At 41.8% G+C, this 26,596-nt stretch overlaps 1 non-coding gene across 1 annotated transcript; it reads left to right on the top strand.

Moving 5' to 3' along the window:
• The first annotated feature begins 24,003 nt into the window (after positions 1-24,003).
• TRNAP-UGG (transfer RNA proline (anticodon UGG)) lies at positions 24,004-24,088 on the top strand. The gene has a single exon. It is a non-coding gene; the product is annotated as a tRNA-Pro (tRNA).
• Positions 24,089-26,596: the final 2,508 nt, after the last annotated feature.

The raw sequence follows: 26,596 nt of genomic DNA, 5'->3' as shown, positions 1-26,596 counted from the left end.
CGCTTAACCGACTGCGCCACCCAGGCGCCCCTAAATCTTCATTTTAATCTCCAGCGGGATGAACATCATGGCTACATGATAAACTACATAACCTGAAGTTTGTTCGGGTTCCTTAATAAGAGTATAAAGGTATCCTTGGAGCACTTGGCTGGCTCAGTCAGTAGAGCATCCAAGTCTTGATTTCAGGGTTGTGAGTTCAAGCCCCGTGTTGAGCATGAAGCCTATATATATATATATATATATATATATATATATATATATATATTTGTCCTGACACACACACAAATTTGAGAACCACTGCTACAAGGAAAGTGTCTGGTGAGCATTAAGTGTTCAATGAGTGGTGTATTCTCTGTACATTTGGCAATAAAGCAAAGGAAGGAAATGATGGAAGCTAGAGCTGGCATCAGAGCTGAAAGGATACTTGACAGTTTACAATCTTGACCGCTCATGTTTACAGACCACCGGAGAATGAGAAATTGTAAGTAAAGAAGTTATCGTGCAAACATCTCACCCAGACCGTCTTCTGTCTCCCTCCTTTCCATGTTCTTTATCTTCTGTGACCTCTTCGTTGGCCTTTTCATATCTTCTTTGACCTCTTCTGCCATTTCACTGAACTGCTTTGCACTTTCTCTGAACTTTAACCATAGTAGCTGCTGCCGGGATGTCCTATGGCTGGGTGGACCACGTGACAGGTAAAAAGTCAGGCCCTTGATCTTAGGGCTGTAGAATCAGGCTTAGAGCAGCTCCAGGTCAAAGGTGCTTTCCAGGTCTGTGTGGGGAATCCAGTGCTGATCACCCTTGGCTGTTCCTTCCTACCCCACAGCCACCAGGCCTGAAGGCCCCCTACTGCATAGAAATCTTCGAAGTGTCAGAGAAGAGTGGTATTCTCCCTTGAAGATAGCTGGATTGGGAGGAGAGAGATGGTGGGGGTGGTGGGGAGATGGGGGCACAGCCAGAGGAATATGAAAAGGAAAGATGGATTATTATTACAAACATTCCCATCCATTTGTCTGGAACATCTTTCATCTCAGATGCAGACAACTCAGGAAGAGATAGGGTTATGTGGAAGTTGAGGGCAATGAAGAGAAAGACCTAAAAGCTTACTGCATTCTGAGTATCAATAGGGAAGTGTTGCCTTGAAAATAGAACCTGGGGGGACGCCTCATTACTACTGTTCTCCTCCTTCTCCAGAAATTAGGCCATAATGTGTAGGCCATATGGGACATGACAGTGTATCTGGAGTAACCAGACCAATGATGTTCCTTCTACTGAAGGGACACATATGCAGCACAGAGAGGCCCCCAAGGACTCATGAATGTAGCTTTGTAAGCTACAAAGCTGAATGGGAAGCTACAAAGCTGAATGGGAAGGAGGAAATAATGAGTCAGGAGAAAGAAGGAAAAAGAGACAGGTTGAAGAGGTGTGAAGAGCGAGAAAGGCTGAAAAATGAAAAGTAGAGAGTAAGAGATAGGGAGAAGAGACAGAATTGTGAAGAAGAGGGAGAAGGAGCCAGCACCAGTTACAATCAGTTCAGTATTCCGATTTCAAACCCTTCAGAGTAAAGAGAATATGCTATGAACAACCGCATGCCAACACGTGGGATAAGCTAGATGACATGGACAAATTCTTAGGAACACACAATCTACCAAAAATGAAGGAAGAGCAAATCTGAATGGACCTGTAGACAATGAGATTGAATCAGTAAGCAAAAACCTCCCAGCAAAGAAAAGCCCTGGGCCAGATGGCCTCGGTGGTGAATTCTGCCAAACATTTATAGAAGAACTAACACCAATCCTTCTCAAACTCACCTACTTGTCCTGGCTAGAAACTCGAGTTTTAATAGAAGGGGTAAGAGGAGATATCCGTGTTTTATCTAGGAGTTTACGGTTAATTTTCTGGGATTTTCTATGTAGACAATCATGTCGTCTGCAACCAAGATAGTTTGTTTCCTCCTTACCAATCTGCGCACCTTTCTTGTCTTGTCTTACTGCACTAGGAGTAAGAATGTTGAATACTAGTGGTGAGAAGGGACATCCTTGCCTTATTCCAAGTCTTAAAAAGGAAATCACCTACTTTATCACCATTGAGTATGCTGTTAGTTATAGATTTTGTTCTCCTGTATCCCTGATCTGCTGAGAATTTTTTTTTTAATCATGCGTAGGTGTTGGATTTTGTGGAATGCTTTTCCTGTAGCTATTGATAGAATCTTGTATTTCTTCTTTATCCTGTTGATGTGATGGATTACATTAATTAATTTTTGAATGTTGACTCTGGCTTGAATCTCTGGAATAAATCCTCCTTGGTCATTATGTGTAAATTCTTTGTAAACACTGATGGATTCAATGTGCTAATATTTGGGTGAGGATATCTGCATCCATGTTCATGGAGATATTAACCTATAGTTTTCCTTTCTCATATTGTCTTTATCTGGTTTTGGTATTAGGATCTCCCTAGAGTTTGCGTATATAGTTGCAACTAATCTAGGTTCATTTAAAAAAATGTTTATTTATTTTTGAGAGAGAGAAAGAGCGCAAGTGGAGGTGGGGCAGAGAAGAGAGAATCCCAAGCAGGCTCTAAGCTGTCAGCACAGAGCCAGATGAGGGGCTCGAACCCATGAACTGTGGGATCATGACCTGAGCTGAAGTCAGACACTTAACTGGCTGAGCCATCCAGGCGCCCCATCGGCTCATTTTTAAATATATTCCTTCATGGACAGTCAAATATCTTACAGTATTCCTCCCTTCCATCCCTTGTAACATTCAATTTCTGTAGCTGTCATCATCCAACACCTGATTGCTATTACCATTTAGAGCAAAAAGTTACTTATTAGATAAATTAAAAATAAGAAATATAAAGGTTTTATTTTACCTTCATGCATTGTTTCTCTAACACTCTTTTTTTTTTTTTAATGTAGATCTGAGTTTCTGACCTATATCATTTCCTTTTCTTTAAAACACTTCTTTTAACCTTTCTTGCAAACAGGTCTACTGGTTACAAAATTGTCTCAGTTTTTGTTTGAGGAAAATCTTTGTTTCCCCCTCATTTTTGAAAGATAATTTTACTGGATATAGAATTGTAGAGGTTTTATTTCTTTTGGTGCTTTAAATATTTTACTCCCCTCTCTTCTTGCTTACATGTTTGTGAAAAAAAAAAGGTCTCATGTAATATTTATTCTCGTTCCTCTATATGCAAGGTGTTTTATTTCCTCTGGCTTTCTGCAAGATTTTCTCTTTGTCTTTAGTTTTCTGCAGTTTGAATATGATACGTCTAGGTGTAGAATTTTTGAGACTTATCCTGGTGGTTGTTCTCTGAGCTTCCTGGATCTGTGGTTTGGTGTTTCATTAATTTTGGAAACTTCTCAGCCATTAATCAAATATTTCTTCTGCTCCTTTCTTTCTTCTCCTTCCGGTATTCCCATTATATGTATGTTACACCTTTTGGGATTGTCCCAGAGTTCTTGGATAGCCTATTTCTTTCTTTCTTTTTTTTTTTTTTCCATTATTTTTTATGTTCACATTTGTTTGGGAGGCTTCTACTAACATATTGCTAATTTCACTGATTCTTTCCTCAGTTGTGTCCCATTTACCAATGAGTCCATCAAAGACATTCTTCATTGCTGTTAAGTATTTTTGCTTTCTAGTATTTTGTCTTGATTCTTCCTTAGAATTTTAATCTTTCTGCTTATGTTACTGATCTTGGATGTTGTCTACCTTTCCCATTAGAGCTCCTAGCGTATTATAGTTATTTTAAAAACCTGGTCTAGGATCACCTGGGTGGCTCAGTCAGTTAAGCTTCTGACTTCAGCTCGGGTCATGATCTCACTGTTCATGAGTTCGAGCCCCACGTCTGGCTCTCTGCTTACAGCTCAGACCCTGGAGCCTGCTTCGGATTCTGTGTCTCCCTCTCTCTCTGCTCCTCCCTCACTTGAACTCTCTCTCTCTCAAAAATAAATAAACATTAAAAATTTTTTAAATATAAATAAATGTTATTCAAGAATTTAAAATAATGTTTATTTTTGAGAGAAAGAGAGAGAGAGAGAGAGAGAGAGAGAGAGAGAGAGAGAGAGACAGTGCTCGAGCGGGGGAGGAGCAGAGAGGGAGACACAGAATTCGAAGGAGGCTCCAGGCTCTGAGTTGTCAGCACAGAGCCTGACGTGGGGCTCAAACCCACAAACTGCGAGATCATGACCTGAGCTGAAGTCAGACGGTTAACCCACTGAGCCCCCCAGGCTCCCTGAAACTCCGTCTTTGATAGAGTCTAGCCCGTACAGTTCTTTCAACTATAATCCTCTGTTATTGTATGGGAATCTTCTTGATGTGGTGGCAAGGAATGGGGGGGGGCGGGGAGGGGAAAGCAATCTATAATCCTGTGATTTGTAAATACCACAGTATTTTAGTGGATCTGTGCCCCTGGAATGTGATATTTACAAATGCTTCCCAGCTTTTTCCCCTTCTTAAATGAGACAGCATAGCTAGAGAGGGCTGGGGGTGGATGTGCCCCTTCCCCATACAGGTTAGGCTCTGATAAAGTAGCTTCCCTTGAGGACAGATAGAGAACAGAATGCCCTGGAACTAGTTATTTTTTCCCCTCCACGAGGATATTTTTCTCCAATCTTCATTATGAGAAAGTGGTGGGCTCCTGGAGGTAAAAGTCAATAGTGTGAGGGTCCCCTAAGACTGAGTCCCTGGGAGTTTTTAACCCTCATACTAGTCCCTCTTCATCCTCTACAGGCTCACAGATTGCAGTGTGTTTTCCTACCGGTTCCTGGTTCCAATTCCTTCTGCACCTGGTAAACAGGGATTCTCTGTATTGCCTGTCTTTTCAGTTTTCAGACTGTTGCTTTGCCTTGCGACTTCCATTCTCTGATGCATCTAAAAATGGTTCTTCATTTTTTGTTTGTTCAACTTTATTTCTTTTCTTTCTTTCTTTCTTTTTTTTTTTTTAGAGTAAGAGAGAGCCCAAGTGAGTGACAGGCAGAGAAAGAGAATCCCGAGAGAGAGAGAGAGAGAGAGAGAGAGAGAGAGAAGTGGGGCTCACCCAAAATGGGGCTTGTGTCTTACCCGAAGCTGGACTTGAACTCACGAACCGTGAGATCATGACTTCAGCCGAAGTCAGATGCTTAACGACTGAGCCACCCAGGTGCCCTGTTCAGCTTTTTTTGTTGTTCTTGTGAGATTGAAGTGATAATTCCAAGCTTTTTACATGTTGGAGTAGAATATAATCCTTTTTAAGTGCTGCTGGATTCTGTTTGCTAATATTTTTTGAGGATTTTTGCATCTATATCAATAAGGATATTGGTGTGTAGTTTTCTCGTGATTGTCTGTGTCTAGTTTTGGTATCAGGGTAATACTGGTCTCAGCATAAGTGAGAAAGTGTATTTCCCTTTTTAAACCATCTTAATCGTTTTTAATCGGTGTGCAGTTGGGGCACCTGGGTGGCTCAGTCAGTTAAGCGTCCGACTTTGGCTCAGGTCATGATCTCACGGTTGGTGGGTTCGAGCCCCACATCGGGCTCTGTGCTGACAGCTTAGAGCCTGGAGCCTGTTTCAGATTCTGTGTCTCCCTCTCTCCCTGCCCCTCCCCCACTCGCGCTCTGTTTCCCTCTGTCTCAAAAATAAATAAACATTAAAAAAATTAATCGGTGTGCAACTATCACCACCATCCTCTCTAGAACTCTTTTCATGCTGCAAAACTGAAACTCTGTACCCATTAAGCAATCAGTTCCCATTCTCCCCTTCCCTCCAGCCCCTGGCCACCACCTGTCTCTATGAATTTGAACATTCTAATACCTAATATAAGTGGAATCATATAGTGTATGTCTTTTTATGACTGCCTTATTTCACTTACTATAATAACCTCAAGGTTCAATTCATGTTGTAGCATCTGTCAGAATTTGCTTCCTTCTTCTGGCTGGATAATATTTCATTGAATATACAATATACATTGCTTATCTACTCATGCACCTCTAGGCACCTGGGTTGTTTACATTTTGCCTAATGTGAATAATGCTGCTATGAACATGGATGTACAAAGGTCTCGTTGAGAGCCTGCATTTCTGGGGGCATATACGTAGAAATGGAATTGCTAGATCATACAGTAACTATGTCTAATTTTCTAAGGAACTGCCATACTCTTGTCCACAGTGGTGGAACCATGGTACATTCCCACTAGCAATGCCTGAGTGTTCCAATTTCTCCACATCCTTTCCAACACATTATTTTCTGGTTTTGTTTTATTTTTTACTATTTTTAAATGAGTTTTTTCTTTCTTTTTTAAAAAAGTGTTTATTTATTTATTTTGAGAGAGAGAGAGAGAGAGAGAGAGAGAGAACAGGGGTGGGGGGCAGAGAGAAAGGGAGAGAGAGAATCCCAAGCAGCCTCTGTACTGTCAGTGCAGAACCCAACGCGGGGCTCATTCTCACGAACCGTGAGATCATGGCCTGAGCGAAAACCAAGAGTTGGATGCTCCACCAGACTGAGCCACCCAGGCAACCCGAGGAAATTGTTTTCTTAATTTCTTTTCTGAATTGTTCATTGTTAGTGTCTAGAGACACAACTGATTTTTTTTAATTAAAATTTTTAAATGTTTATTTATTTTTGAAGGAGAGAGAGGTAGAGTGTGAGCGGGGGTGGGGCAGAGAGAGAGGGAGACACAGAACCCAAAGCAGGCTCCAGGCTCTAAGCTTTCAGGACAGAGCCTGACGTGGGGCTTGAACTCACACGCTGTGAGATCATGACCTGAGCCAAAGTCAGACGCTTAACAGACTGAGCCACTCAGGAGCCCTGAGACACAACTGATTTTTGTGTGTTGAGTTTGTATCCTCCAACTTTGCTGAATTGGTTTATTATCTGTGTTTATTAGCTTAAACTCGTGTGTGTGTGTGTGTGTGTGTGTGTGTGTGTGATCTTTAGGGTTTTCCACATATAAGATCATGTCATCTGCAAATAGAGATAATTTTACTTCTTCAGTTTAGATACCTTTATTTTTCTTGACTAATTGCTCTGGCTAGAATTTTTTTTTTTTTAATGTTTACTTATTTTTGAGAGAGAAAGAGAAACAGCATGAGCTCTGTTCTCAATTGATGCACAGAAAGCATCTGAAAAAATTCAACACTCTTCCATGATAAAAATAGTTCCCAAACTAGGAATAAAAGGAAACTACTTTAATATAATAAAAGCCATATATGAAAAACCCACAGAGAACAACACAGTCAAGGGTGAAAGATGGAAAGCTTTTCTTCTACAGTCAGGGATAAAGCAAGGATGCCTGCTTATGCCACTTCTTTTTTTTTTTTTTTTTCAACGTTTATTTATTTTTGGGACAGAGAGAGACAGAGCATGAACGGGGAAGGGGCAGAGAGAGAGGGAGACACAGAATCGGAAACAGGCTCCAGGCTCCGAGCCATCAGCCCAGAGCCTGACGCGGGGCTCGAACTCACGGACCGCGAGATCGTGACCTGGCTGAAGTCGGACGCTTAACCGACTGCGCCACCCAGGCACCCCTGCTTATGCCACTTCTAATCAACATGGTATTGAAAATTCTAGGGGCGTCTGGGTGGCTCAGTTGGTTGGGTGTCCGACTTTGGCTCAGGTCATGATCTCGCAGTTCAGAGTTTGAGCTCTGCATCAGGTTCCGTGCTGCCAGCTCAGAGCCTGAAGCCTGCTCCAGATTCTGTCTCCCTCTCTCTCTGCCCCTCCCCCACTCATGCTCTGTCTCTCTCTATAAAAAGTAAATATTAAAAAAAAATTTTTAATCTATTGAGATTTAATTTGTGGCATAACGTTGGTCTATTCTGGAGAATGTGCCATGTGCACTTGAGAAGAATGTGTACTCTGTTTTGTGGAGTAGAATGTTCTGTATATATTTGCTAGATGTAGGTGGATTATTGTGTTGTTCAAGTCCTCTGTGTTCTTACCTATCTTTTGTCTGGTTGTTCTATCCATTACTGAGAGTGGAATATTTAAGTATCCAACTCTTGTGGAATTGTCTATTTTCCCCTTCAATTCTGTCCGTTTTTACTTTATATATTTTGATCGCCTATCAGGTGTGTAAATGTTTATATTTATTACATTTTTTTTCTGTATTAGCCCTTTTATTAATATATAATATCCTTCTTTGTCTCTTGTGTTCTTTTAAAATTTAAAGACTATTTAGTCTGGTATTTGTCAAGTTTTCATCCATTATTTCTTCAAATAATCTCTGTGCCTCTTTCCCTGGTCTGCTTATGAGGCTCTGACAACACATATGTTGGTCTGCTTGATCATGGCTGACCCACAGAACCCTGAGACTCTGTTCACTTCAATCTTTTTTCTTTCTGTCCCTTAGACTGGACAATTTCAAGTGTCCTGTCTTCAAGTTTGATGATTATGTTTCTGTTCAAATCTATGCTTGAAACCCTCTAGCGAATTTTTCATTTTAGGTATGTAATTTTCAGCTCCAGAATTTCTTTTTAGTTTCATTTTAAACCTATCTTTTTATTGACATTTACATTTTGTTCGTACCTTTTTTTTTTTTTAACTTTCCCATGTCTCTCTTTGATTCTCTGAGCATCTTTAAGACAGCTGTTTTAAAGTCTTTGTCTAGTAGGTCTTCTATCTGGTCTTTCTCAGGGACAGTTTCTATTGGTTTCTTTTCCCCTATGAATGGGCCATACTTTTGTTACTTTTTTTTAAACGTTTGTTTGTTTTTCAATGCTTATTTATTTTTGAGAGAGGGTGACAGAGAGACAGAGCGTGAGTGGTGGAGGGGCAGAGAGAGAGAGGAGGCACAGAATCCGATGCAGGCTCCAGGCTCCAAGCTGTCAACTACAAATCAGACTCTTCTTTCCTAGAGTTTGCTATTTTTTGCTTTTTGCATCCCATAGGCTGTCTCTGCGCTGAAGATTAGACTGAATTGTAAACCTAAGGTCTCTTCAGGTCTTTTCTGAGTCTACACCTTTCTCTGGGCATGTGTGATGACTCTCTAATTTCCCTGTATACATGGTTGGTTTTGGATATCCTAGTCTTTAATGTCTGGCTCCCAAAAGAAGAAGAAGACAAAAATAAAAGGGAAGAAAGGGTACCTTTGCTTTGAAAGGTACCCCTACAACTCACTTCAGCCAGAGGGAGAGGGACTGGCAACAGTGATTGTGTGTGTGTGTGTGTGTGTGTGTGTGTGTGTGTACACGCATCAAAGGCTGCCTGCCTCTGGGTGTGCAGCTCTATGATTAGAAGCAGCAATCAGTGACGAGAACACAGATACCCCTTTATTTGAAGGACAGGACTGCCCAACCTGGCTTCCACAAGCTGCGTGTGAGTTGTTCCAAGAACATGTGCACCATTGCCTGCAACAGGATTGGGGGTTGGGCAGCTGCTATCAAGGTAGGAGCTGAAATGGATTGAAATTAAATACTACCCAACACTTCCCCCTGGAATTGCAAGCCTTCGATAGACTCCAGTTCTAAAATAGTCACATCAGACAGACTCTGCCAGTACAACTGCTGTCTAGTGGGAAGATGGATTCCTGGTGTTTGCTATTCTGTTGTCTTCCTCCCTCTTTCAATTTTTGAAGAGCATGTGAAGGATTCATGTTAATTCTTTAATTTTTTTTAATGTTTATTTATTTTTGAGACAGAGAGAGACAGAGCATGAGCAGGGAAGGGGCAGAGAGAGAGGGAGACACAGAATCTGAAGCAGGCTCCAGGCTCTGAGCTGTCAGCACAGAGCCCGATGTAGGGTTCAAACCTGTCAACTGCGAGATCATGACCTGAGCCGAAGTCAGACACCCAAACGACTGGGCCACCCAGGCGCCCCTCATGTTAATTCTTTAAATGTTTGGTGGAATTCATAATGAAGTCATGTGGCCTGGGCTTTTCCTTGTGTTAAGTTTTTTAAAATTACTAATTCAATGTCTTTACTTGTTATAGATCTATTCAGATTTTGTATTTCTTCTTGACTTAGTTTCAGTAGTTTGTGTTCTAGGAATTTGTTCCTTTCATCTAGGTTACCTGATTTGTTGGTATACAGCTGTTTATAGTAGTCCCTTATAATCTTTTTATTTCTGTTCTTCTGGTAGTGATGTCTCTTCTTTTGTACTTGCTTTATAATTTGAGCCCTCTCTTTTTTTCTTGGTCAATCAATCTAACGGTTTGTCAACTTTGTGGATTTTTCAAAGGATCAACGTTCAGTTTCACTCATTTTCTCTATTCTTGGTTTCATTTACTTCCGCTCGTCTTTCTTATTTTCTTCCTCTGCTTGCCTTCAGTCTATTTTTCTAGTTCTTTAAGGTAGAAGTTTAGATTATAGATGCAAGATCTTTCTTCTTTTTTAAAAATATAGATGTTTACCACTATAAATTTCCCTCTAAAGCCTGAGTAAGATGATTTCCCTAAGTTTTGGCATGTTGTATTTTTGCTTTCATTCACTTCAAAGTACTTTCCAATTTTCTTTGTGATTTTAAATTTGACCCATTGATAGTTTTAGGAGTGTATTGTTTAATTTCTACATACTTGTGAATTTCTCAAAATTCCTTCTGTTCTTAATCTCTGATCTAATTCCATTATAGTTGGAGAACATACTTTGTGTGATTTCAATCTTCTTAAATTTATTGAGATTTCTTTCATGGCTTACTCTATGTTCTTACATGGAGAATGATCTAAGAGTACTTAAGAAGGTTTATTCTGCTATTGTTGGATGGAGTGTTCTACAAATGCTTAGGTTCAGTTGGTTTATAGTGTTGTTCAAGTCCTCTATCTCCATGTTAATCTTCTGCCTAGTTATCACATACGTTGTTGAAAGTAGGGTACTGAAGTCTTCAACTATTACTGTTGAGCTGCCTGTATCTCTCTTCAGTTCTATTAATTTTTGCTTCATGTATTTGAGGGCTCTAACATTAGGTGCTTGTATGTTTTTTAACTGTTAGGTCTTCCTAATGGATGACCCTCTTATCATTATAAAAACACCCTTGTCTGTAGTAACAATTTTCCTTTTTTTTTGAATTTTTAATGTTTATTTGTTCGAGAGAGAGAGAGAGAGAGAGAGAGAGTGGGGGAGGGGCAAAAAGAGACAGAGACACAGAATCTGAAGCAGGCTCCAGGCTCTGAACTGTCAATACAGAGCCTGACATGGGGCTCGAACTCATGAACTGTGAGATCATGACCTAAGCCACAGTCGGATGCTTAAACGACTGAGGCACCCAGTCGCCTCCCAATTTTTTTCTTAAAGTGTATTTTGCCTGACATTAGTAGAGTCAGTCACTCCAGCTTTGTTCTGCATTGCGTATCTTCTTTTACTTTCAACCTGTTTGTGTCTTTGAATCTAAGTAGATCTCTCAAAAACAGGATACAGTTGGATCATCAGTATGTTTTCATTTTATTATTTATTTGAATTTATTTTTTAATATATTTTGACTTATTTTCTTCCTTCCCTCCCTCCTTTTCTTTCATATATATATATATGTATATATGTGTGTGTGTGTAAATATATATATATATATATATATATATATTCATTTACATCCAAGTTAGTTAGCATATAGTGCAATAATGACTTCAGCAGTAGATTCCAGTGATTCATCCCCTATGGATAACACCCAGTGCTCCTCCCAACAAGTGTCTTCCTTAATGCCCCTTACCCATTTAGCCCATCTCCCCACCCACAGCCCCTCCAGCAACTCAGTTTATTCTCTGTAAAAGTCTCTTATGTTTTGTCCCCCTCCTTGTTTTTATATTATTTCTGCTTCCCTTCCCTTATGTTCATCTTTTTTGTATCTTAAAGTCCTCATATGAGTGAAGTCATATGATATTTGTCTTTCTCTGACTAATTTTGCTTAGCATAATACCCTCTAGTTCCATCCATGTAGTTGCAAATGGCAAGATTTCATTCTTTTTGATTGCTGAGTAATGCTCCATTGTATATATACCACATCTTCTTTATCCATTCATCCATTGATGGACATTTGGGCTCTTTCCATACTTTGGCTATTGTTGATAGCGCTGCTATAAACATCGGGATGCATGTGCCCCTTCGAAACAGCACACCTCTATCCCTTGGATAAATACCTAATAGTGCAATGGCTGGGTCATAGGGTAGTTCTAGTTTTAATTTTTTGAGGAACCTCCATACTGTTTCCCAGAGTGGCTGCACCAGCTTGCATTCCCACCAACAATGCAAAAGAGATCCTCTTTCTCCACATCCTTGCCAACATCTGTTGTTGCCTGGGTTGTTATTGTTAGCCATTCTGACAGGTGTGAGGTGGTATCTCATTGTGGTTTTGGTTTGTATTTCCCTGATGATGAGTGATATGGAGTATTTTTTCATGTGTCTGTTAGCCATCTGGATGTCTTTGGAAAAGTGTCTATTCATGTCTTTTGCCCATTTCTTCAATAGATTGTTTCTTGGGTGTTGAGTTTCATAAGTTCTTTATAGATTTTGGATACTAACCCTTTATCTGATATGTCATTTGCAAATATCTTCTCCCATTCTGTTGGTTGTCTTTTAGTTTTGCCTATTGTTTCCTTCACTGTGCAGAAGCTTTTTATCTTGATGAGGTCCCAATAGTTCATTTTCGCTTTTGTTTCCCTTGCCTCTGGAGACACTTTGAATAAGAAGATGCTGAAGCCAAAGTCAAAGAGGTTTTTTGCCTGCCTCTCCTCTAGGATTTTGGTGGCTTCCTGTCTTACATTTAGGTCTTTCATCCATTTTGAGTTTATTTTTGTGTATAGTGTAAGAAAGTGGTCCAGGTTCATTTTTTTGCATGTCACTGTTCAGTTTTCCCAGCACCATTTGCTGAAGAGACTGTCTTTATTCCACTGGATATTCTCTCCTGCTTGGTCAAAGATTAGTTGGCCATACATTTGTGGGTCCATTTCTGGGTTCTCTATTCTGTTCCATTGATCCGAGTGTCTGTTTTTTTGCCTTCTTTCTTCCTCTTTTCTTTTTTTTTTTTTTCTTTTTCTTTCCTTTTTCTTTTTCTCTCATAGGCTCCATGCCCAACGTGGGGCTTGAACTAATGGCCCTGAGATCAAGAGTCACACACTCTACTGGCTGGCCCGGCTAGGCACCCCTACAGTATGTTGTTAAAGCTTCTCAGGGATTCTGTTTTTAGAGTGTGGAGAATGTGAGGCCTTGCTGGTGGGGAAGACTGAGAAGGGCTGTGAGGGCAGAATGGATTGGTTAAAGCAGAAGCTGCTGTCATATGGCCTTTTGCTGCTTTTAGAAGAGTGGGCCTTGGACTCTGTGAGAGAATACCACCTCCTGGAAAAATAAAGATGGCCTGCAGGATGAAAACAGAAACTAGCTCAAGGATTTCTCAAAGGCAACAAAATATGCCCTTTTATGCCCTCAAACTTGAGGGGAATTGGCGCCTGGTGGTTGGATCTGAAGGCATCCAGAGTCCCAAAGAGGGGATCATCTGGATTGTCCTGGAAGTCCCTTTCTCACATATTCTGACTGCAGGTATGTTCTCTAGAGCACAGAGGTGGCCCTTGCTTCCCCTGGTCTCTTGAGCATAAAGTCCTTGTTCATATGTGTCCAGAGGGCCCAGATCAGGGACTAACACAGAGACAGTGCACAGTCCATATTTAAATGAATTACATTCACTGAATTTCTCCCCAGTGCCTTCCTTCCACAAAGACCTAAAGCCTCGATAAATTGTGGTTGAATGCTTGACAGTAATTACATGATGGCAGCAGAATTCACAAACCAAGAGCCCCAGAACCAAACTAGCCAACGAATGTTTTGTTTGTCCTACAAAATTTATTCATCAGCAAAATGCTTTATAAAAATCCAACATATTGCGATCAGAAGATGTCACAATAAAATCTAGATTTCTGCTTCCCTTGAAAAAACCAGCTCTGGCAACACCAGACCTATGTTGAGGGGCTGACTCCCGAGACAGGGCATACACTCTCCAGTTTGTCACATTCTCCGTCAACACATCAGTTGCCCTTTCTCATTTATCTTGTTCTGTTGCGTTACTTCCTCATGAATGGTCCCAGTGGGCACTGAGTTGTGATCCCTAGGCCAGGATAAAGGAATGTCTCTCCCCTGACTCCACTAAGACACTGATTGGGAAGTGAAACACCAATCCCAAAGGTGGTTACCTCAGGTCTCAAGGAAACAAGGTTTCTTATATGTGACTCAGAGCAGAAATTCCAGTAGCCAGGTCAGAACTCTCCCTAGAAAGACCCAGTGACTCCTCTCTAGAGGTCAACAAGACTCATGTGTGTACCTCTTGCTGATCCACGCCACCTGCTGGCCTGGGGACCTGGAGTACGGGGGCTCAGCAGACCTGGAGGGAGGGGTTCTATCTCTCCCTCAAAGGGAGTGTAGTTCAGATGCCACACACTCCAGAAAACCTTCCTTGGTCAAATGTCTCTCATTACCCAGGCCACACTTTCATCGGTTCATCAAAAACTCAGACCTTGCCATGACATGATAATGAAGTGCAGAGGCCAGTCCTGGGTCTCAGCCCATCTGGCTCCCTCTCTAGGTCCCTGGGGAACCCTGGGCAAGTCACGTGACTTTGAGCCTTGGTTTCCCCTTTAAAAAATGGCTTTTGGGGTGCCTGAGTGGCTCAGTGGGTTGAGCATCTGACTTTGGCTCAGGTCATGATCTCGTGGTTCATGAGTTCAAGCCCCCATTGGGCTCATTGCTGTCAGCGCAGAGCCTGTTTCAGATCCTCTGTCCCCCTCTCTCTCGGCCCCTGCCCCATTCACTCTCTCTCTCAACAATAAACATTAAAAAAATGGGTTTTGGTGAGGATAAAAAGAGATAATGCTAAAAATTAGATAATATAAGGTGGAAACAGCCCAAATGTTTATCAGTGAATAAATGGATAAATGAGTTCTGGAATATTTGTAATAAATGGAATATTATTCAGCCACAAAAAGGAATGCAGTTCTGGCACACGCAATGTGGATGAACCTCCAAAATATGTGAAGCAAAAGAAGCCAGTCACAAAGGGATATGAAGGGTCCAGAAGAGATAAATCCATAAAGACAGAATAAGGACAGACTGCAGGGTTGGGGGGGGGGGGTAGGAAATATGGTGAGAAACTGCTTAACGGATAAGGGACTTTACTTTGGTGCGATGGCAGCATTTTAAAACTAGATACAGATTCACATTGTGAATATACTAAACGCCACTGAATTCCTTGCTTTAAATGGCTACTTGATGTTTTTCATCTCAATTTCTTGTAAAGTAAAAAAAAAAAAAAAAATTGATCAGTTTAATGGAACATTTTGAACACGAAGTTTTTGTTCCTGCATGTTGAAAAGTATTCTCTTCACCTGAGAGATGAGGAAAGTGAGATCTGAGAAGGGCAGGTTGGTTCCCGCCTCTGCGACAAGGTCTCTGCCTTCTCCCCGCTTACTTAGGCTGTGAACCCATGGCACAGAGCCACCTGGTCACTGTTGGGTTACACTGCACCTCTGGCTGAGACTTTGCACCTGTAGGGGCTCTACAAGCGTTTATGAATGTGAATGGCCAGTTGCAATAGCCACGTAATTGCCTCCTTCCCATGAGGGCCTCTATCTCAGCACTGGATGCTCCTGAAGGTGTGAAATACCACTGTCCCTGCCAACGCTTCACTCTTAGACTGGACTCACGCAAGGTATGCCATCTCATTTATATTACACAGCGATCCCAATAGACAGGTATGATTCTTGTACAGATGAAGAAGCTGAGGCTTAAGAGGGGAAGTGATTTGGGGTGCCTGGATGGCTCAGTCGGTTGAGTTTCGGCTCAGGTCATGGATCTTACGGTTCATGGGATCAAGCCCCACACTGGGCTCTGCGCTGACAGTACAGAGCCTGCTTGAGATTCTCTCTCTCCCTCTCTCTCCGCCCCTCCCCTGCTCTTTCTCTTTCTCAAAATAAACTTAAAAAAAAAGAGGGAAAGTGATTTGCCCAAGGGCAGTATCTTATAAGGGAAGGAGTTGGAATTTGAACCCAGATGACTTAAGTCCTGTCCTTTGGCTACTATGCCCTCTTACCTCCCCAAACAGAGGATTAGTTAGAATTTTAAAAAATAGGGGGGGGGGGGGGGGCACCTGGGTGGCTCAGTTGGTTGAGCGTCTGACCTTGGCTCAGGTCATGATCTCGTGGTTTGTGAGTTTGAGCCCCACATCTGGCTCACTGCTGTCAGGGCAGAGCCCACTTCCGATCCTGTCCCCCTCTCTGCCCCTCCCCCACTCGCTTGTGCTCTCTCTCAAAAAAAAGTTCATATTATGTCCACGAAGAACAAAACACTAAAGCAATACAAAGTGAACACACACACACACACACACACTCACTCTCTATATTCTATATATATGGAAAGAGAATTATTCCAATTTGGTAATAAACTAATACACACACCAGAAAAAAGACACCAAAATGTTAACGGTGCTTATAACCTCTGGGTAGTAGAATATGTATGCAAGTTACAAGCGATTTGTCTCCATACTTTCTAGTATTTTCCATGTTTCCTACAATAAGCAAGAGTGACTTGAAGGTCAGGGGAAAAAATGTTTTCCACTCAACTATCACTCAGGATGCATGTGTAGGTTAGTGGGGGGTCTTCCATACCTGCAGACTGCATGCCCTTCCTAAACACCCTCCATACCTCTGGCAGCCCCAGAGCCTAGACTGAACTCCAGCAGGGGTGTGACATTTGTCCTCCAAACTCTTAGCTTTTAACTGGCCACAGCCTTTTCCCTCTGCCTGACCTAGTCTTTGGAACAAAGGTTTGGACTTCCTATTCCAAATATGGTGGCCATTTTTTCTCAGGCTCCAGAATTCGTTTCTGAGGCTAAGATGTGGCAAGGCCAGGCCTAGGAAACTTCGTGTTTGTTTTCTGGGGGTTGGCAACCCATGTTCAGGAATTGTGGCAGTGTCCAGGAGAGGCATCCAGAACGGGCAACATGAAGAGAGCTTCTTGGGACTGAGTTTCTTTCCTACACTAAAGAGGAGAGGTCATGGAGAGAACACTGGTGGGAGTCAGGGAGGCAAAATACCTCGGGAAAATCACTTTCTCTTGCTGTGTTTTCGTGTCCTCATCTGGCAGATGTGGGAAGACGACCACAACATCCTGAAAGTCCCTTCAATTTCTAACATCATGTTTCTTTTGCATTAGCTGTGTGACCTCAAGCAGTTAAAACTTCCTGATGTTCATGACAACGTAGCATAACATTTCATACTTAAATGGCTTTTTATAAACCGTACTATCACAGCTCTTGTTAATTTTTTTTAATATTTATTTTTGAGAGGTTGGGGAGGGGCAGAGAGAAGGAAACAGAATCCTAAGCAGGCTCCACAACGTCAGTGCAAAGCGCAACCTGGGGCTCGAACCCACGAACCGCGAGATCATGACCTGAGCCCAAGTCCAATACTCAACCGACTGAGCCACCCTGGTGCTCTTATCATAGTTCTTGTTAAATCTTACAGTGTGCCGGTGATGTTGCCGTGGTACTGAAGAAAGTGAAGCTCAGAGAGGTTGGGAGAAATCTGCCCCAGATCACACGTGCAGAAGTGGTAAAAGGGGAACCCAAGCCAGGATCTGGCCCTGCCACACCTCTGCCCTTCCCATCCACAGGGTTGTCACAAGTCCAGGAAAGGCAAACAAGGCATGGAGAGTATTACACATGGGTGTCTTCAATGTTTTAAATCTCTTGAGACCTCTGTCCATAGGGTAGCTATATGTTTAGCTTTGTAAGAAAGTGTCAGACTGCTTTCCAGACTGGCTACGCCATTTTACATTCCTGCCAACAACATATGAGAGTTCCAGTTCCTCCACATCCTTTCCAGCGCTTAGGATATCAATCTGTTTAATTTCAGACATTCTAATAGGTGTGTAGTGTGGCATCTTGTGGTTTTTTCATTTCCCTAAAACTAATGATACTGAGTCTCCTTCTAATGTGCTTATTGGCGATTAATATAGTATCGTCTTTGGTGGTCTGTTCAAATCTTTTACCCATTTTTTTCTTTCTATAATTTATTTTTTAAAGTTTACATCCAAGTTAGTTAGCACATGGCGCAACAATGATTTCAGGAGTAGATTCCTTAATCCCCTTACCCATTTATCCCATCCCCCCCTCCTACACCGCCTCCAGCAATCCTGTTTGTTCTCTATATTAAGAGTCTCTTATGTTTTGTCCCTCTGTTTTTATATTACTTTTGCTTCCCTACCCATTTATTTTTAAGTTGGCTTCACGAACAGCGCGGAGTCCAACACAGTGCTTGAACTCATGACCCTGAGATCAAGACCTGAACCAAGACTGCGGCGCCTAGGTGGCTCAGTCAGTTGAGCATCGACTTCAGCTTGGGTCATGATCTCACGGCTCGTGGGTTCGAGCCCCGCTCTCAGGCTCTGTGCCAACAGCTCAGACCCTGGAGCCTGCTTTGGATTCTGTGTCTCCCTCTCTGCCCCTCCCCTGCTCACACTCTTCTCCCTCAAAAACAAATAAAGATTAAAAAAAAAAAAAGACCTGAACTGAGATCAAGAGTTAGATCTTTAACTGACTGAGGTACCCAGGCACCCCTCTCTTTTATCCATTTTAAAATTGGGCTGTTTTCTTATAGAGTTTTTAAACTCTATATATTCTGGATACAAGTCTTTTTTCAGACATGTGATTTGCAAATGTCTCCCAGTCTGTAGCTTGTCTTCTCATTCTCTCTTAACGGTGACTTTTAAAGAACAGAATTTCTCAATTTTGATCAGATCCAATTTACCTTTATTTTCGCTCTTTTATGAATTATGCTTTTGGTGTTATATCTAATAAGTATTTGCTTAATTAACTCATGGCCACAAAGATTTCCTTCAGGATTCTAATAGTTTTATTTTTAAAAATTTTGTTTTTTAAAATATTTATTTTGGGGAGAGCACAAGCGGGGGAGGGGCCGAAAGGAGGGGACAGAGGACCTGAAGTGGGCTCTGAGCTGATAGGCTGACAGCAGCAAGTCTGATGTGGGCTCAAATTCACGAACTGTGAGATCATGAAGTGAACTGAAGTTGGATGCTCAAACGACGGAGACATCCATGTGCCCCTCTTCCATAGTTTTATAAGTTTTTTTTTTTATAGTTAGGTCTCTGTTCATTTTCTATTTTACTGTGGTATAATACACAGAAGATGAAATTTACCATTAAAAAATACTTTTTTTAAAGTTCACAGCAAAGATGTGCAGAAAAAAGGGATATCCCATATATCCCCCTTGTTCCCACTTACATACGGCCTCCCTCATTATCAATGTCTCCCACCAGAATGGTGTATTTGTTATACCTGATGAACCTACATTGATACATCATCACCCAAGGTCCACAATTTACACTGGGGTTCACTCTAGTTATACGTTCTATGGGTTTGGACAAAAATTTAATGGCATGTATCCATTATAGTATCATGTAGTAATTTCACTGCCCTAAAAATACCTTTGTGCACCACCTGTGCATCCCTCCTCCCTAATCCTTGGCAACCACGGATTTTTTCACCGTCTCCATAGTTTTGCCTTTTACAAAATGTCAAACAGTTGGGATCAAACAACATGCAGCCTTTTCAGACTGGCCTCTTCCACTTAGGAAAATGCATTTAAGTTTCCTCCAGGTCTTTTCTTAATTTTATTTTAGAGAAAGAGGGAGAGAAAGTGGGGGAGAGGGGGAAGAGAGAGACAGAGAGACAGAGAGGGAGAGACAGAGAGACACAGAACCCTAATCAGGCTTCACACCCAGTGCAGAGCCCAAAAAGGGGCTTGATTCCACGACTCTGGGGTCATGACCCGAGCCGAAGAAATTAAGAGTCAGACACTCAATGGACTGAGCCACCCAGGGCACCCCTCCTCCATGTCTTTCCATGGCTTGGTGATTTTAGCACTGAATACTACTCCAGGGTCTGGATATACCAGTCTATTTATCCATTCACCTTACAAAGGACATGGTGGTTTCCAAGTTTTGGCAGTTACAAATAAAGTTACTATAAACATCCAAGTTTATAGTTTTTGTGTAGATGTAAATTTGTGCAAGTTTTTGTGTAGATGTAAATTTTCAACTCTTTCAGGTAAATACCAAGGAGTATGACTGCTGGCTGGCATGGTAAGAGTATGTTTAGTTTTGTGAGAAACCGCCCAAGTGTCTCTCAAAGTGGTTGTACTATTTTGCATTCCCACCATCAATGAGTAAGATTTCCTGTTGGTCTACACCCTTGCCAGCATTTGGTGGTGTCTGTTCCGGGTTTTGGTAATTCAAACCGGTGCATAGTGGTAATTTTTAACCATTTTTACATGCACAACTCAGTGGTATTTAAGTACGCCCACAATGTTGCAGAACCATTACAATCTACTTCCCAAACTTTACCTAAAACTGAAACTGTGTAACCACGAGAAATGACTTTCCATTTCCCTGTGCCCCAGCCTCTGGTAATCTCCATTCCACTTTCTGCCTCTGTGAACTTGCCCACTCCAGATGCCTCACAGAAGTAGAATCATTCAATGTATACGCTTCCTTTGTCTGGCTCATTTACCGTGTTCTATCCATGTTGTAGAATGTATTAGAACCTTATTCCTTTTTAAGGCTGACCAGTATTGCATTTCATGTATACATCAGTTTGTCTATCCAGTTCTCTGCTGATGGACACTTGGGTTGCTTCCATCTTTTGGCTCTTGTGAACAAGGCTGCAATGAACACTGGTGTACAGGTTATCAGCTTAAGTCCCTATTTTCTTTCTATTATTGAAGTGTAGTTGACATACAATGCTATGTTAGTTTCAGATGTACAACACAGTGATTCCACAACTCAACAGTTATGCTGTACTCACACGCGTAGCTACATCTGTCACCATACAACACTCTTACAACACCACTGACTACATTCTCCACGTGGTACCTTCTGTCCTGTGTTAAGTTCCTGTTTTCAGTTCTTCTGGGCATGTAACAGATGGAACCGATGGGTAACATGCTAATTCTGTTTAGCTTTTGGAGGAACCACCAAGTTATCCACAGCAGCCACACCATTTTACACTCCTACCAGCAATGTACAAGGATTTCAATCTCCCCACATCCTCATCAACATTTATTTTCTATTTCATAATAGCTGTGCCAATGGGTGTTAAGTGGTACCTCACTGTGGTTTCGATGTGCACTACCTTAATGGTTAATGTTTCATGTGCCTGTTGGTCATTTGGATATCTTTGGGAAAATATCTTCAAGTTCCTTTGACCATTTTAACGTTTATTTATTTTTGGGACAGAGAGAGACAGAGCATGAACGGGGGAGGGGCAGAGAGGGAGGGAGACACAGAATCGGAAACAGGCTCCAGGCTCTGAGCCATCAGCTCAGAGCCCGAAGCGGGGCTCGAACTCACGGACCGCGAGATCGTGACCTGGCTGAAGTCGGACGCTTAACCGACTGCGCCACCCAGGCGCCCCCCTTTGACCATTTTAAAATCAAGTTTTGTTGTTGGGTTTTAGTTCTTCATAAATTCTAGGTATTAACTCTTAACCAAGCAGAATTTGCAAATATTTTCTCCCACTCTGTGGACTGCCTTTCATCCTGATAGTGTCCGATGATGCATGAACAATTTGTACTCCGTAATTTGGCTGAATGTCTGTTCTAGTAGCTCTCGTATGGAGTCTTTGGGTTTTTCTATATACAGGATCATGTCTGTGAATAGAGATTTTATTTCTTTCTGCCTTTGAAGACTGGATGCTTTTTATTTCTTTTTCTTGTCCAACTACTTTGGCTCAAACTTTTAGTACTATGTTGAAAGAGAACTTCCTTGTCTTTTTCCTGATCTTGGGGGGGGGGTACTTTGTTTTTCATCACTAAGCACATTAGCCGTCAGGTTTTCACAAATGCTCTTATCAATATCAAGTAAGTTCCTTTTGTTCCTACTTTTCCAGTATTTTATCATGAGAGGGCACTTGGTTTTGTCAAATGCCTTTTCTGCATCAATTGAGCTGACAAATTTTTCCTTTGTTCTATTAATGTGGTATATTACACGTTTTTTAAAACTTAATGTTTATTTTTGAGAGAGAGAGAGAGAGAGAGAGCATGCGTGCGCTCACACGAGTGGGGGAAGGGCAGAAAGCGGGAGACACAGAATCCTAAGCAGGCCCAGGCTCTGAGTTGTCAGCACAGAGCCTGATGCGGGGCCTCAAACCCACAAACCGTGAGATCATAACCTGAGCCGAAGTTGTACGCTCAATAGACTGAGCCACCCAGGCCCCTCTGCACAGATTTCCTTATGTTCAATCACCCTTCTTGCATTTCTACAATAAATGCATTTGGTCATGGTGCAGAATCCTTGTAATAAGCTGTTGGATTTCATTTGCTTGTATTTTACCGATGATATATGAAGATCTACCTTTTCGTTCACTGAAAGTTTGTTTCATGCAATAATGTTACAGTAGGTGCTTTACAGGTTTTGTTATCGGTTGGCATCTGTCAATAGCCTTTTCCCTTGAAAACTGGTCATATGATGAATAATTCTAGATTGCATCCAGAACATTTTTTATTATGTTGTGAGACTAGGTTCTGTTAAAATCCCCTCATGAATTTTTAGCAGGCAATTGAATCTCAGTCAGAAAGGCAGGGTTCTTTCGCAGTTTTAACTGCTGGTGCCACTACTACAGATGACAGGAGCACCTTTAGGCCAAAACAGGAAGAGAAGAATAAAATGGGGGTACCTGGGTGGCTCAGTCGGTTAAGCATCTTACTTCAGCTCAGGTCATGATCTCGCGATTTGTGAGTCTGAGCCCCTCATCAGGTTCTGTGCTGATAGCTCAGAGCCTGGAGCCTCCTTCGAATTCTGTGTCTCCCTCTCTCTCTGCCCCTCTGCCGTTCACACTCTCTCCCTCTCTCTCAAAAATGAATAAACGTTAAAAAAAAACAAAAAAGAAGAAGAAGAAAATGGGACCACTGTCCCCTTTTCCTGGGTCCTCTACCTTAGAAGTTTTAACTACCAGAGCCAAACTGCTACAGCCTTGCAACTTTTATTTGTGCTTGTGGGAAGGCCAGAGGAAGGAAAAAAGAAAAAAGAAATGGGATTTTATGTTTTCTAGTCACAGGTTGCCCTTTCCTGGTTCTGTGGCCACAGCTAAGATGGGTCCCTTTGGGGTTTCTGTAGCCTGAGCTCAGAGGCAAAAGCCACAAAAAAGGGAAAACACCAGGAAATTCACCTCTGTATGCACTACTTAAGTTTTGACTCTCCTCCCCGATCCGCCTGCTTTTATCTTTTAGAGTCCTTAAGTAACTCTTTTTGTATCTTTTCCCCATTTTTAGTTGTAATCAGTGGGAGATTGGGTCTAGCGGGTTTAGCTCTTGACTAGCATCAGAAGCTGGGAAGCAAACTTTGGAGAACTCAGGAGCCTGTGCTTTCACACAATTTCACAAGTCTATAACTGTTGTTTTCCATCTAACTCTGCTCAAATTGATGTTGGGGGGAACAGTGGAGAATGCATGAATTTCATCTCACTTTTACCACGACAGCAATCTCCAGCTCCATGTGCTTAAGTTCATATACAAAGTTAGTTTTGTGAATCTATGAAACTGGGTTTAATATTCAAAAATGGCTTCATTTTTACTCTATCCAGATTTGAACATGTTTTTGAGATGATTTTTTCAAGTTTAACACAGAAATTTTCTATCCTCTAAATCTGTTCAAACTCCTTGGAAGTTAGTTTTGAAAACTCCTGAATCTGATCTTGTTTTCCTAAAAGACTATTGTTAATGGCGTGATTTGTACAATTAAGTGACCTTGAGAGATCAATTTTGTGAACTTTTGAATCTGAGCTCATTTATACAATAATTACTAGACTTCAGATATTAATTACTGGTCAAACTCCTGTTGGGAAGTTACTTCAGAGTCTGTTTTCCAAACACTATCTTTTTTCAATTAAATGTATTTAAACATGGCTGGGAAGATACTTTCAAGATTTTGTGCCTCTGAGGCTTTTTTTTTTTTTTTTTTTTTTTTTTTACAAAAACTGCTGTATTTCATCTGAAGTGCTCAAATTCAATTAGGTTTCTTTTGAAAATTATTTATAAATCTTGGAGGCCTGGGTGGCTCAGTTGGTTGAGCGTCTGACTTGGGTTCAGGTCATGATCTCACGGTCCGTGGGTTCAAGCCCCACACTGGGCTCTGTGCTGACACCTCAGAGCCTGGAGCCTGCTTCGGATTCTGTGTCTCCGTCTCTCTGCCCCTCCCCCACTCTCGATCCCATGATCTCTCTCTCTCTCTCTCAAAAATAAACATTGAAAATAATTTTTTTTGGAAATTCTTTGTAAATATGAAATGTTCTGTTTTGCTTACAAAAAGCTACTGTTTCAGGTATTTTTAAAAAAACACTTTGAAAATTTTCTTTTGAGAAAAACTTGTGGATTTGAGTTTTTCACAGAAACTGAAGGGTGTGCTTTGGGAGAGGTCATTTCTTTTTCTTCTCTCCAAATGCCAGAGCTGAGGTAAAACAATGCGCAACATTTTATAGGCCTCAGTCAGTCATGCTCTGTCATACAATTCTAGGGGGCACCAATCACTTTGTATCTAGGGCAGTGATTGGGGCAAACGCAGTCTGTGGATTCTTTTTGTACAACCAGCCAAGGATGGATTTTAAATTCTAAAGAGTTGCTAAAAAGCAGCAAGGCTGTATGTGACTGGTCATATGTGGCTTGCAAAGCTGAAATCATCAAGCCCTGGATAGAAAAGGCTTTGACAACAACGTTTGATGGTTACCACTCATAGACTAGAAGATGAAAGGTACCCCTTGGAACCAAGCATGTAATGAATGGCTCCTCCACCTTTTGCTAAGGAATGCTAAAGCGACCACATTCAGCACAAGGCAGCATAGCCCAGAGATGCATAGGCTCTTCAGCCTTTCCGTTGCCTCTCCTCCCTGGTTCCACCTCTGGGGCCACTCCTCTCTCTGGCTTCCCTTTCATCTATCACTCCTATCCTGATAGTTCAGTCTTTAGCCCTACCCTCTATGCTGCGCATTCCAGAAACATAATTAGCACTAAGTACAATGGTTAAAAGCCAGGCTCACGCAATCAGGTTACCTTGTTGTGCATCTGTTTCCCTCACTTCCTAGTTATGGGATCTCACTTAACCTGTTTTGGCCCTGTTTCCCCCTCTATAAAATGGAAAGAACAGAATTATTCTAAAAGGACTAAACGAAATGAGGCACGTAAAACACCAGCACAGAAGCAGTCAATAATGTTGTCTCTGACAAATGTTACCCACGGCCCACACTTCTGATAAGCATTTACAAAGCACTCACTTCCGTATCTCTTCTCCTTCTGCAATAGACTAATAATTATCCCCCAGTGTCCACTTTCTCCTTTTAGTAATAGAACCCCTCTCCCCAAGTAATAGAACCCTCCCAGGTTGGAATGAGCCCACAACCATTCAGCCATAGGGATTTTAGTTTTCCACACAGGGACAGAATAAGAATGTGAGACTTAAGTTCTAGCCAAAGGGATGAGTGCAATATCCAGGCCCACTACTTCGTCTTCTCCCCTCTGCTGGTTTGAACAAAGATGTGGGGCTGGCGTTGCAATATGACAGTGGGACTCTGGGTCCCTAGATAATCTTGTGGAACACAGCTGCTTAACCCTCTGTGCATGGGAAATAAACTACTCTGTTTGAATCACTGTTCTGGAATCCCTTTGTTACAGCAGCTTAGCTCACAGTCTAATTAATATGCAATCCAACCTCTTAATATCCAACTGCTTTATGTTCCAAATGTGTCTCAAACACAACATTTTAACATCTAACCACATTCAGTCCACTTTACATACCCTGCTGTTTGTATACCCCTGAACACAAAGAATTCCCTAAGTACTTCTTGTTAATGGCCTTTTTAGATCTATTTATTCCCAGCCAGGAGGACCTTTCATTCCTGACCCCTACGACTCCCACTCTCAGCAGGTCACAGAAACCCCAGCTTGTTCCGTACTTCCCTCCTCGGCCCCTCCCTCAGCTCAGATCCCAAACACTCTGGCTACAGACGCTTTTTACTTTTTGATTGGCTCTCTGGTCTCCAATTCCAGTCTATAATGCTGCTCCATTACCTTCTTAAGAGCGGGTCCATTCATGTATTTTGTTTCCAAAAGTCCAAAGCATTCAGTCCCCACCAGGTGGAGTCCCATCCTATCTCCTGCACATATCCATGCACGCTTTATGCCAACCACACTGTTCCTGTGCTCCTCCCAATTCTTTGCACTTGCTCCTTCTCCTTTCCCTCCATCAGTGCTTCTCAAATGTGGGGGTGGAGCACTAAACAGAATTTTCAGATTTCCTGTGGACCGATACTTTTGAAAACCCAATACAAATAAATTAGAAAAACGATCACCTATTTAGATGTCACAGAGGTGGCATGTTTCTCCGTGCGGACTCTTAATTACGATCCCTGTCTCATCGCAGACAGGTTAACTGCGGACCCACACTGGTCCCAAGACCATACTTCATACAGGTCTACACTAACTCTCCCTTTTCCCTGCCTGGGGAACCACCACCCAACCCCCACCAAGGTCCAACCATCACTACATCCTATTCGGCACACCCACTGCCTTTCATACCCCCGTTAAAACTTATCACATGGGCACCTGGGTGGCTCGGTTGGTTAAGCCTCCGACTTCGGCTCAGGTCATG

This window comes from Prionailurus viverrinus, chromosome E3 (assembly GCF_022837055.1).
Source record: "Prionailurus viverrinus isolate Anna chromosome E3, UM_Priviv_1.0, whole genome shotgun sequence".
NCBI lineage: Eukaryota > Metazoa > Chordata > Mammalia > Carnivora > Felidae > Prionailurus > Prionailurus viverrinus.
This window is presented reverse-complemented; position numbering and strand designations above follow the sequence as displayed.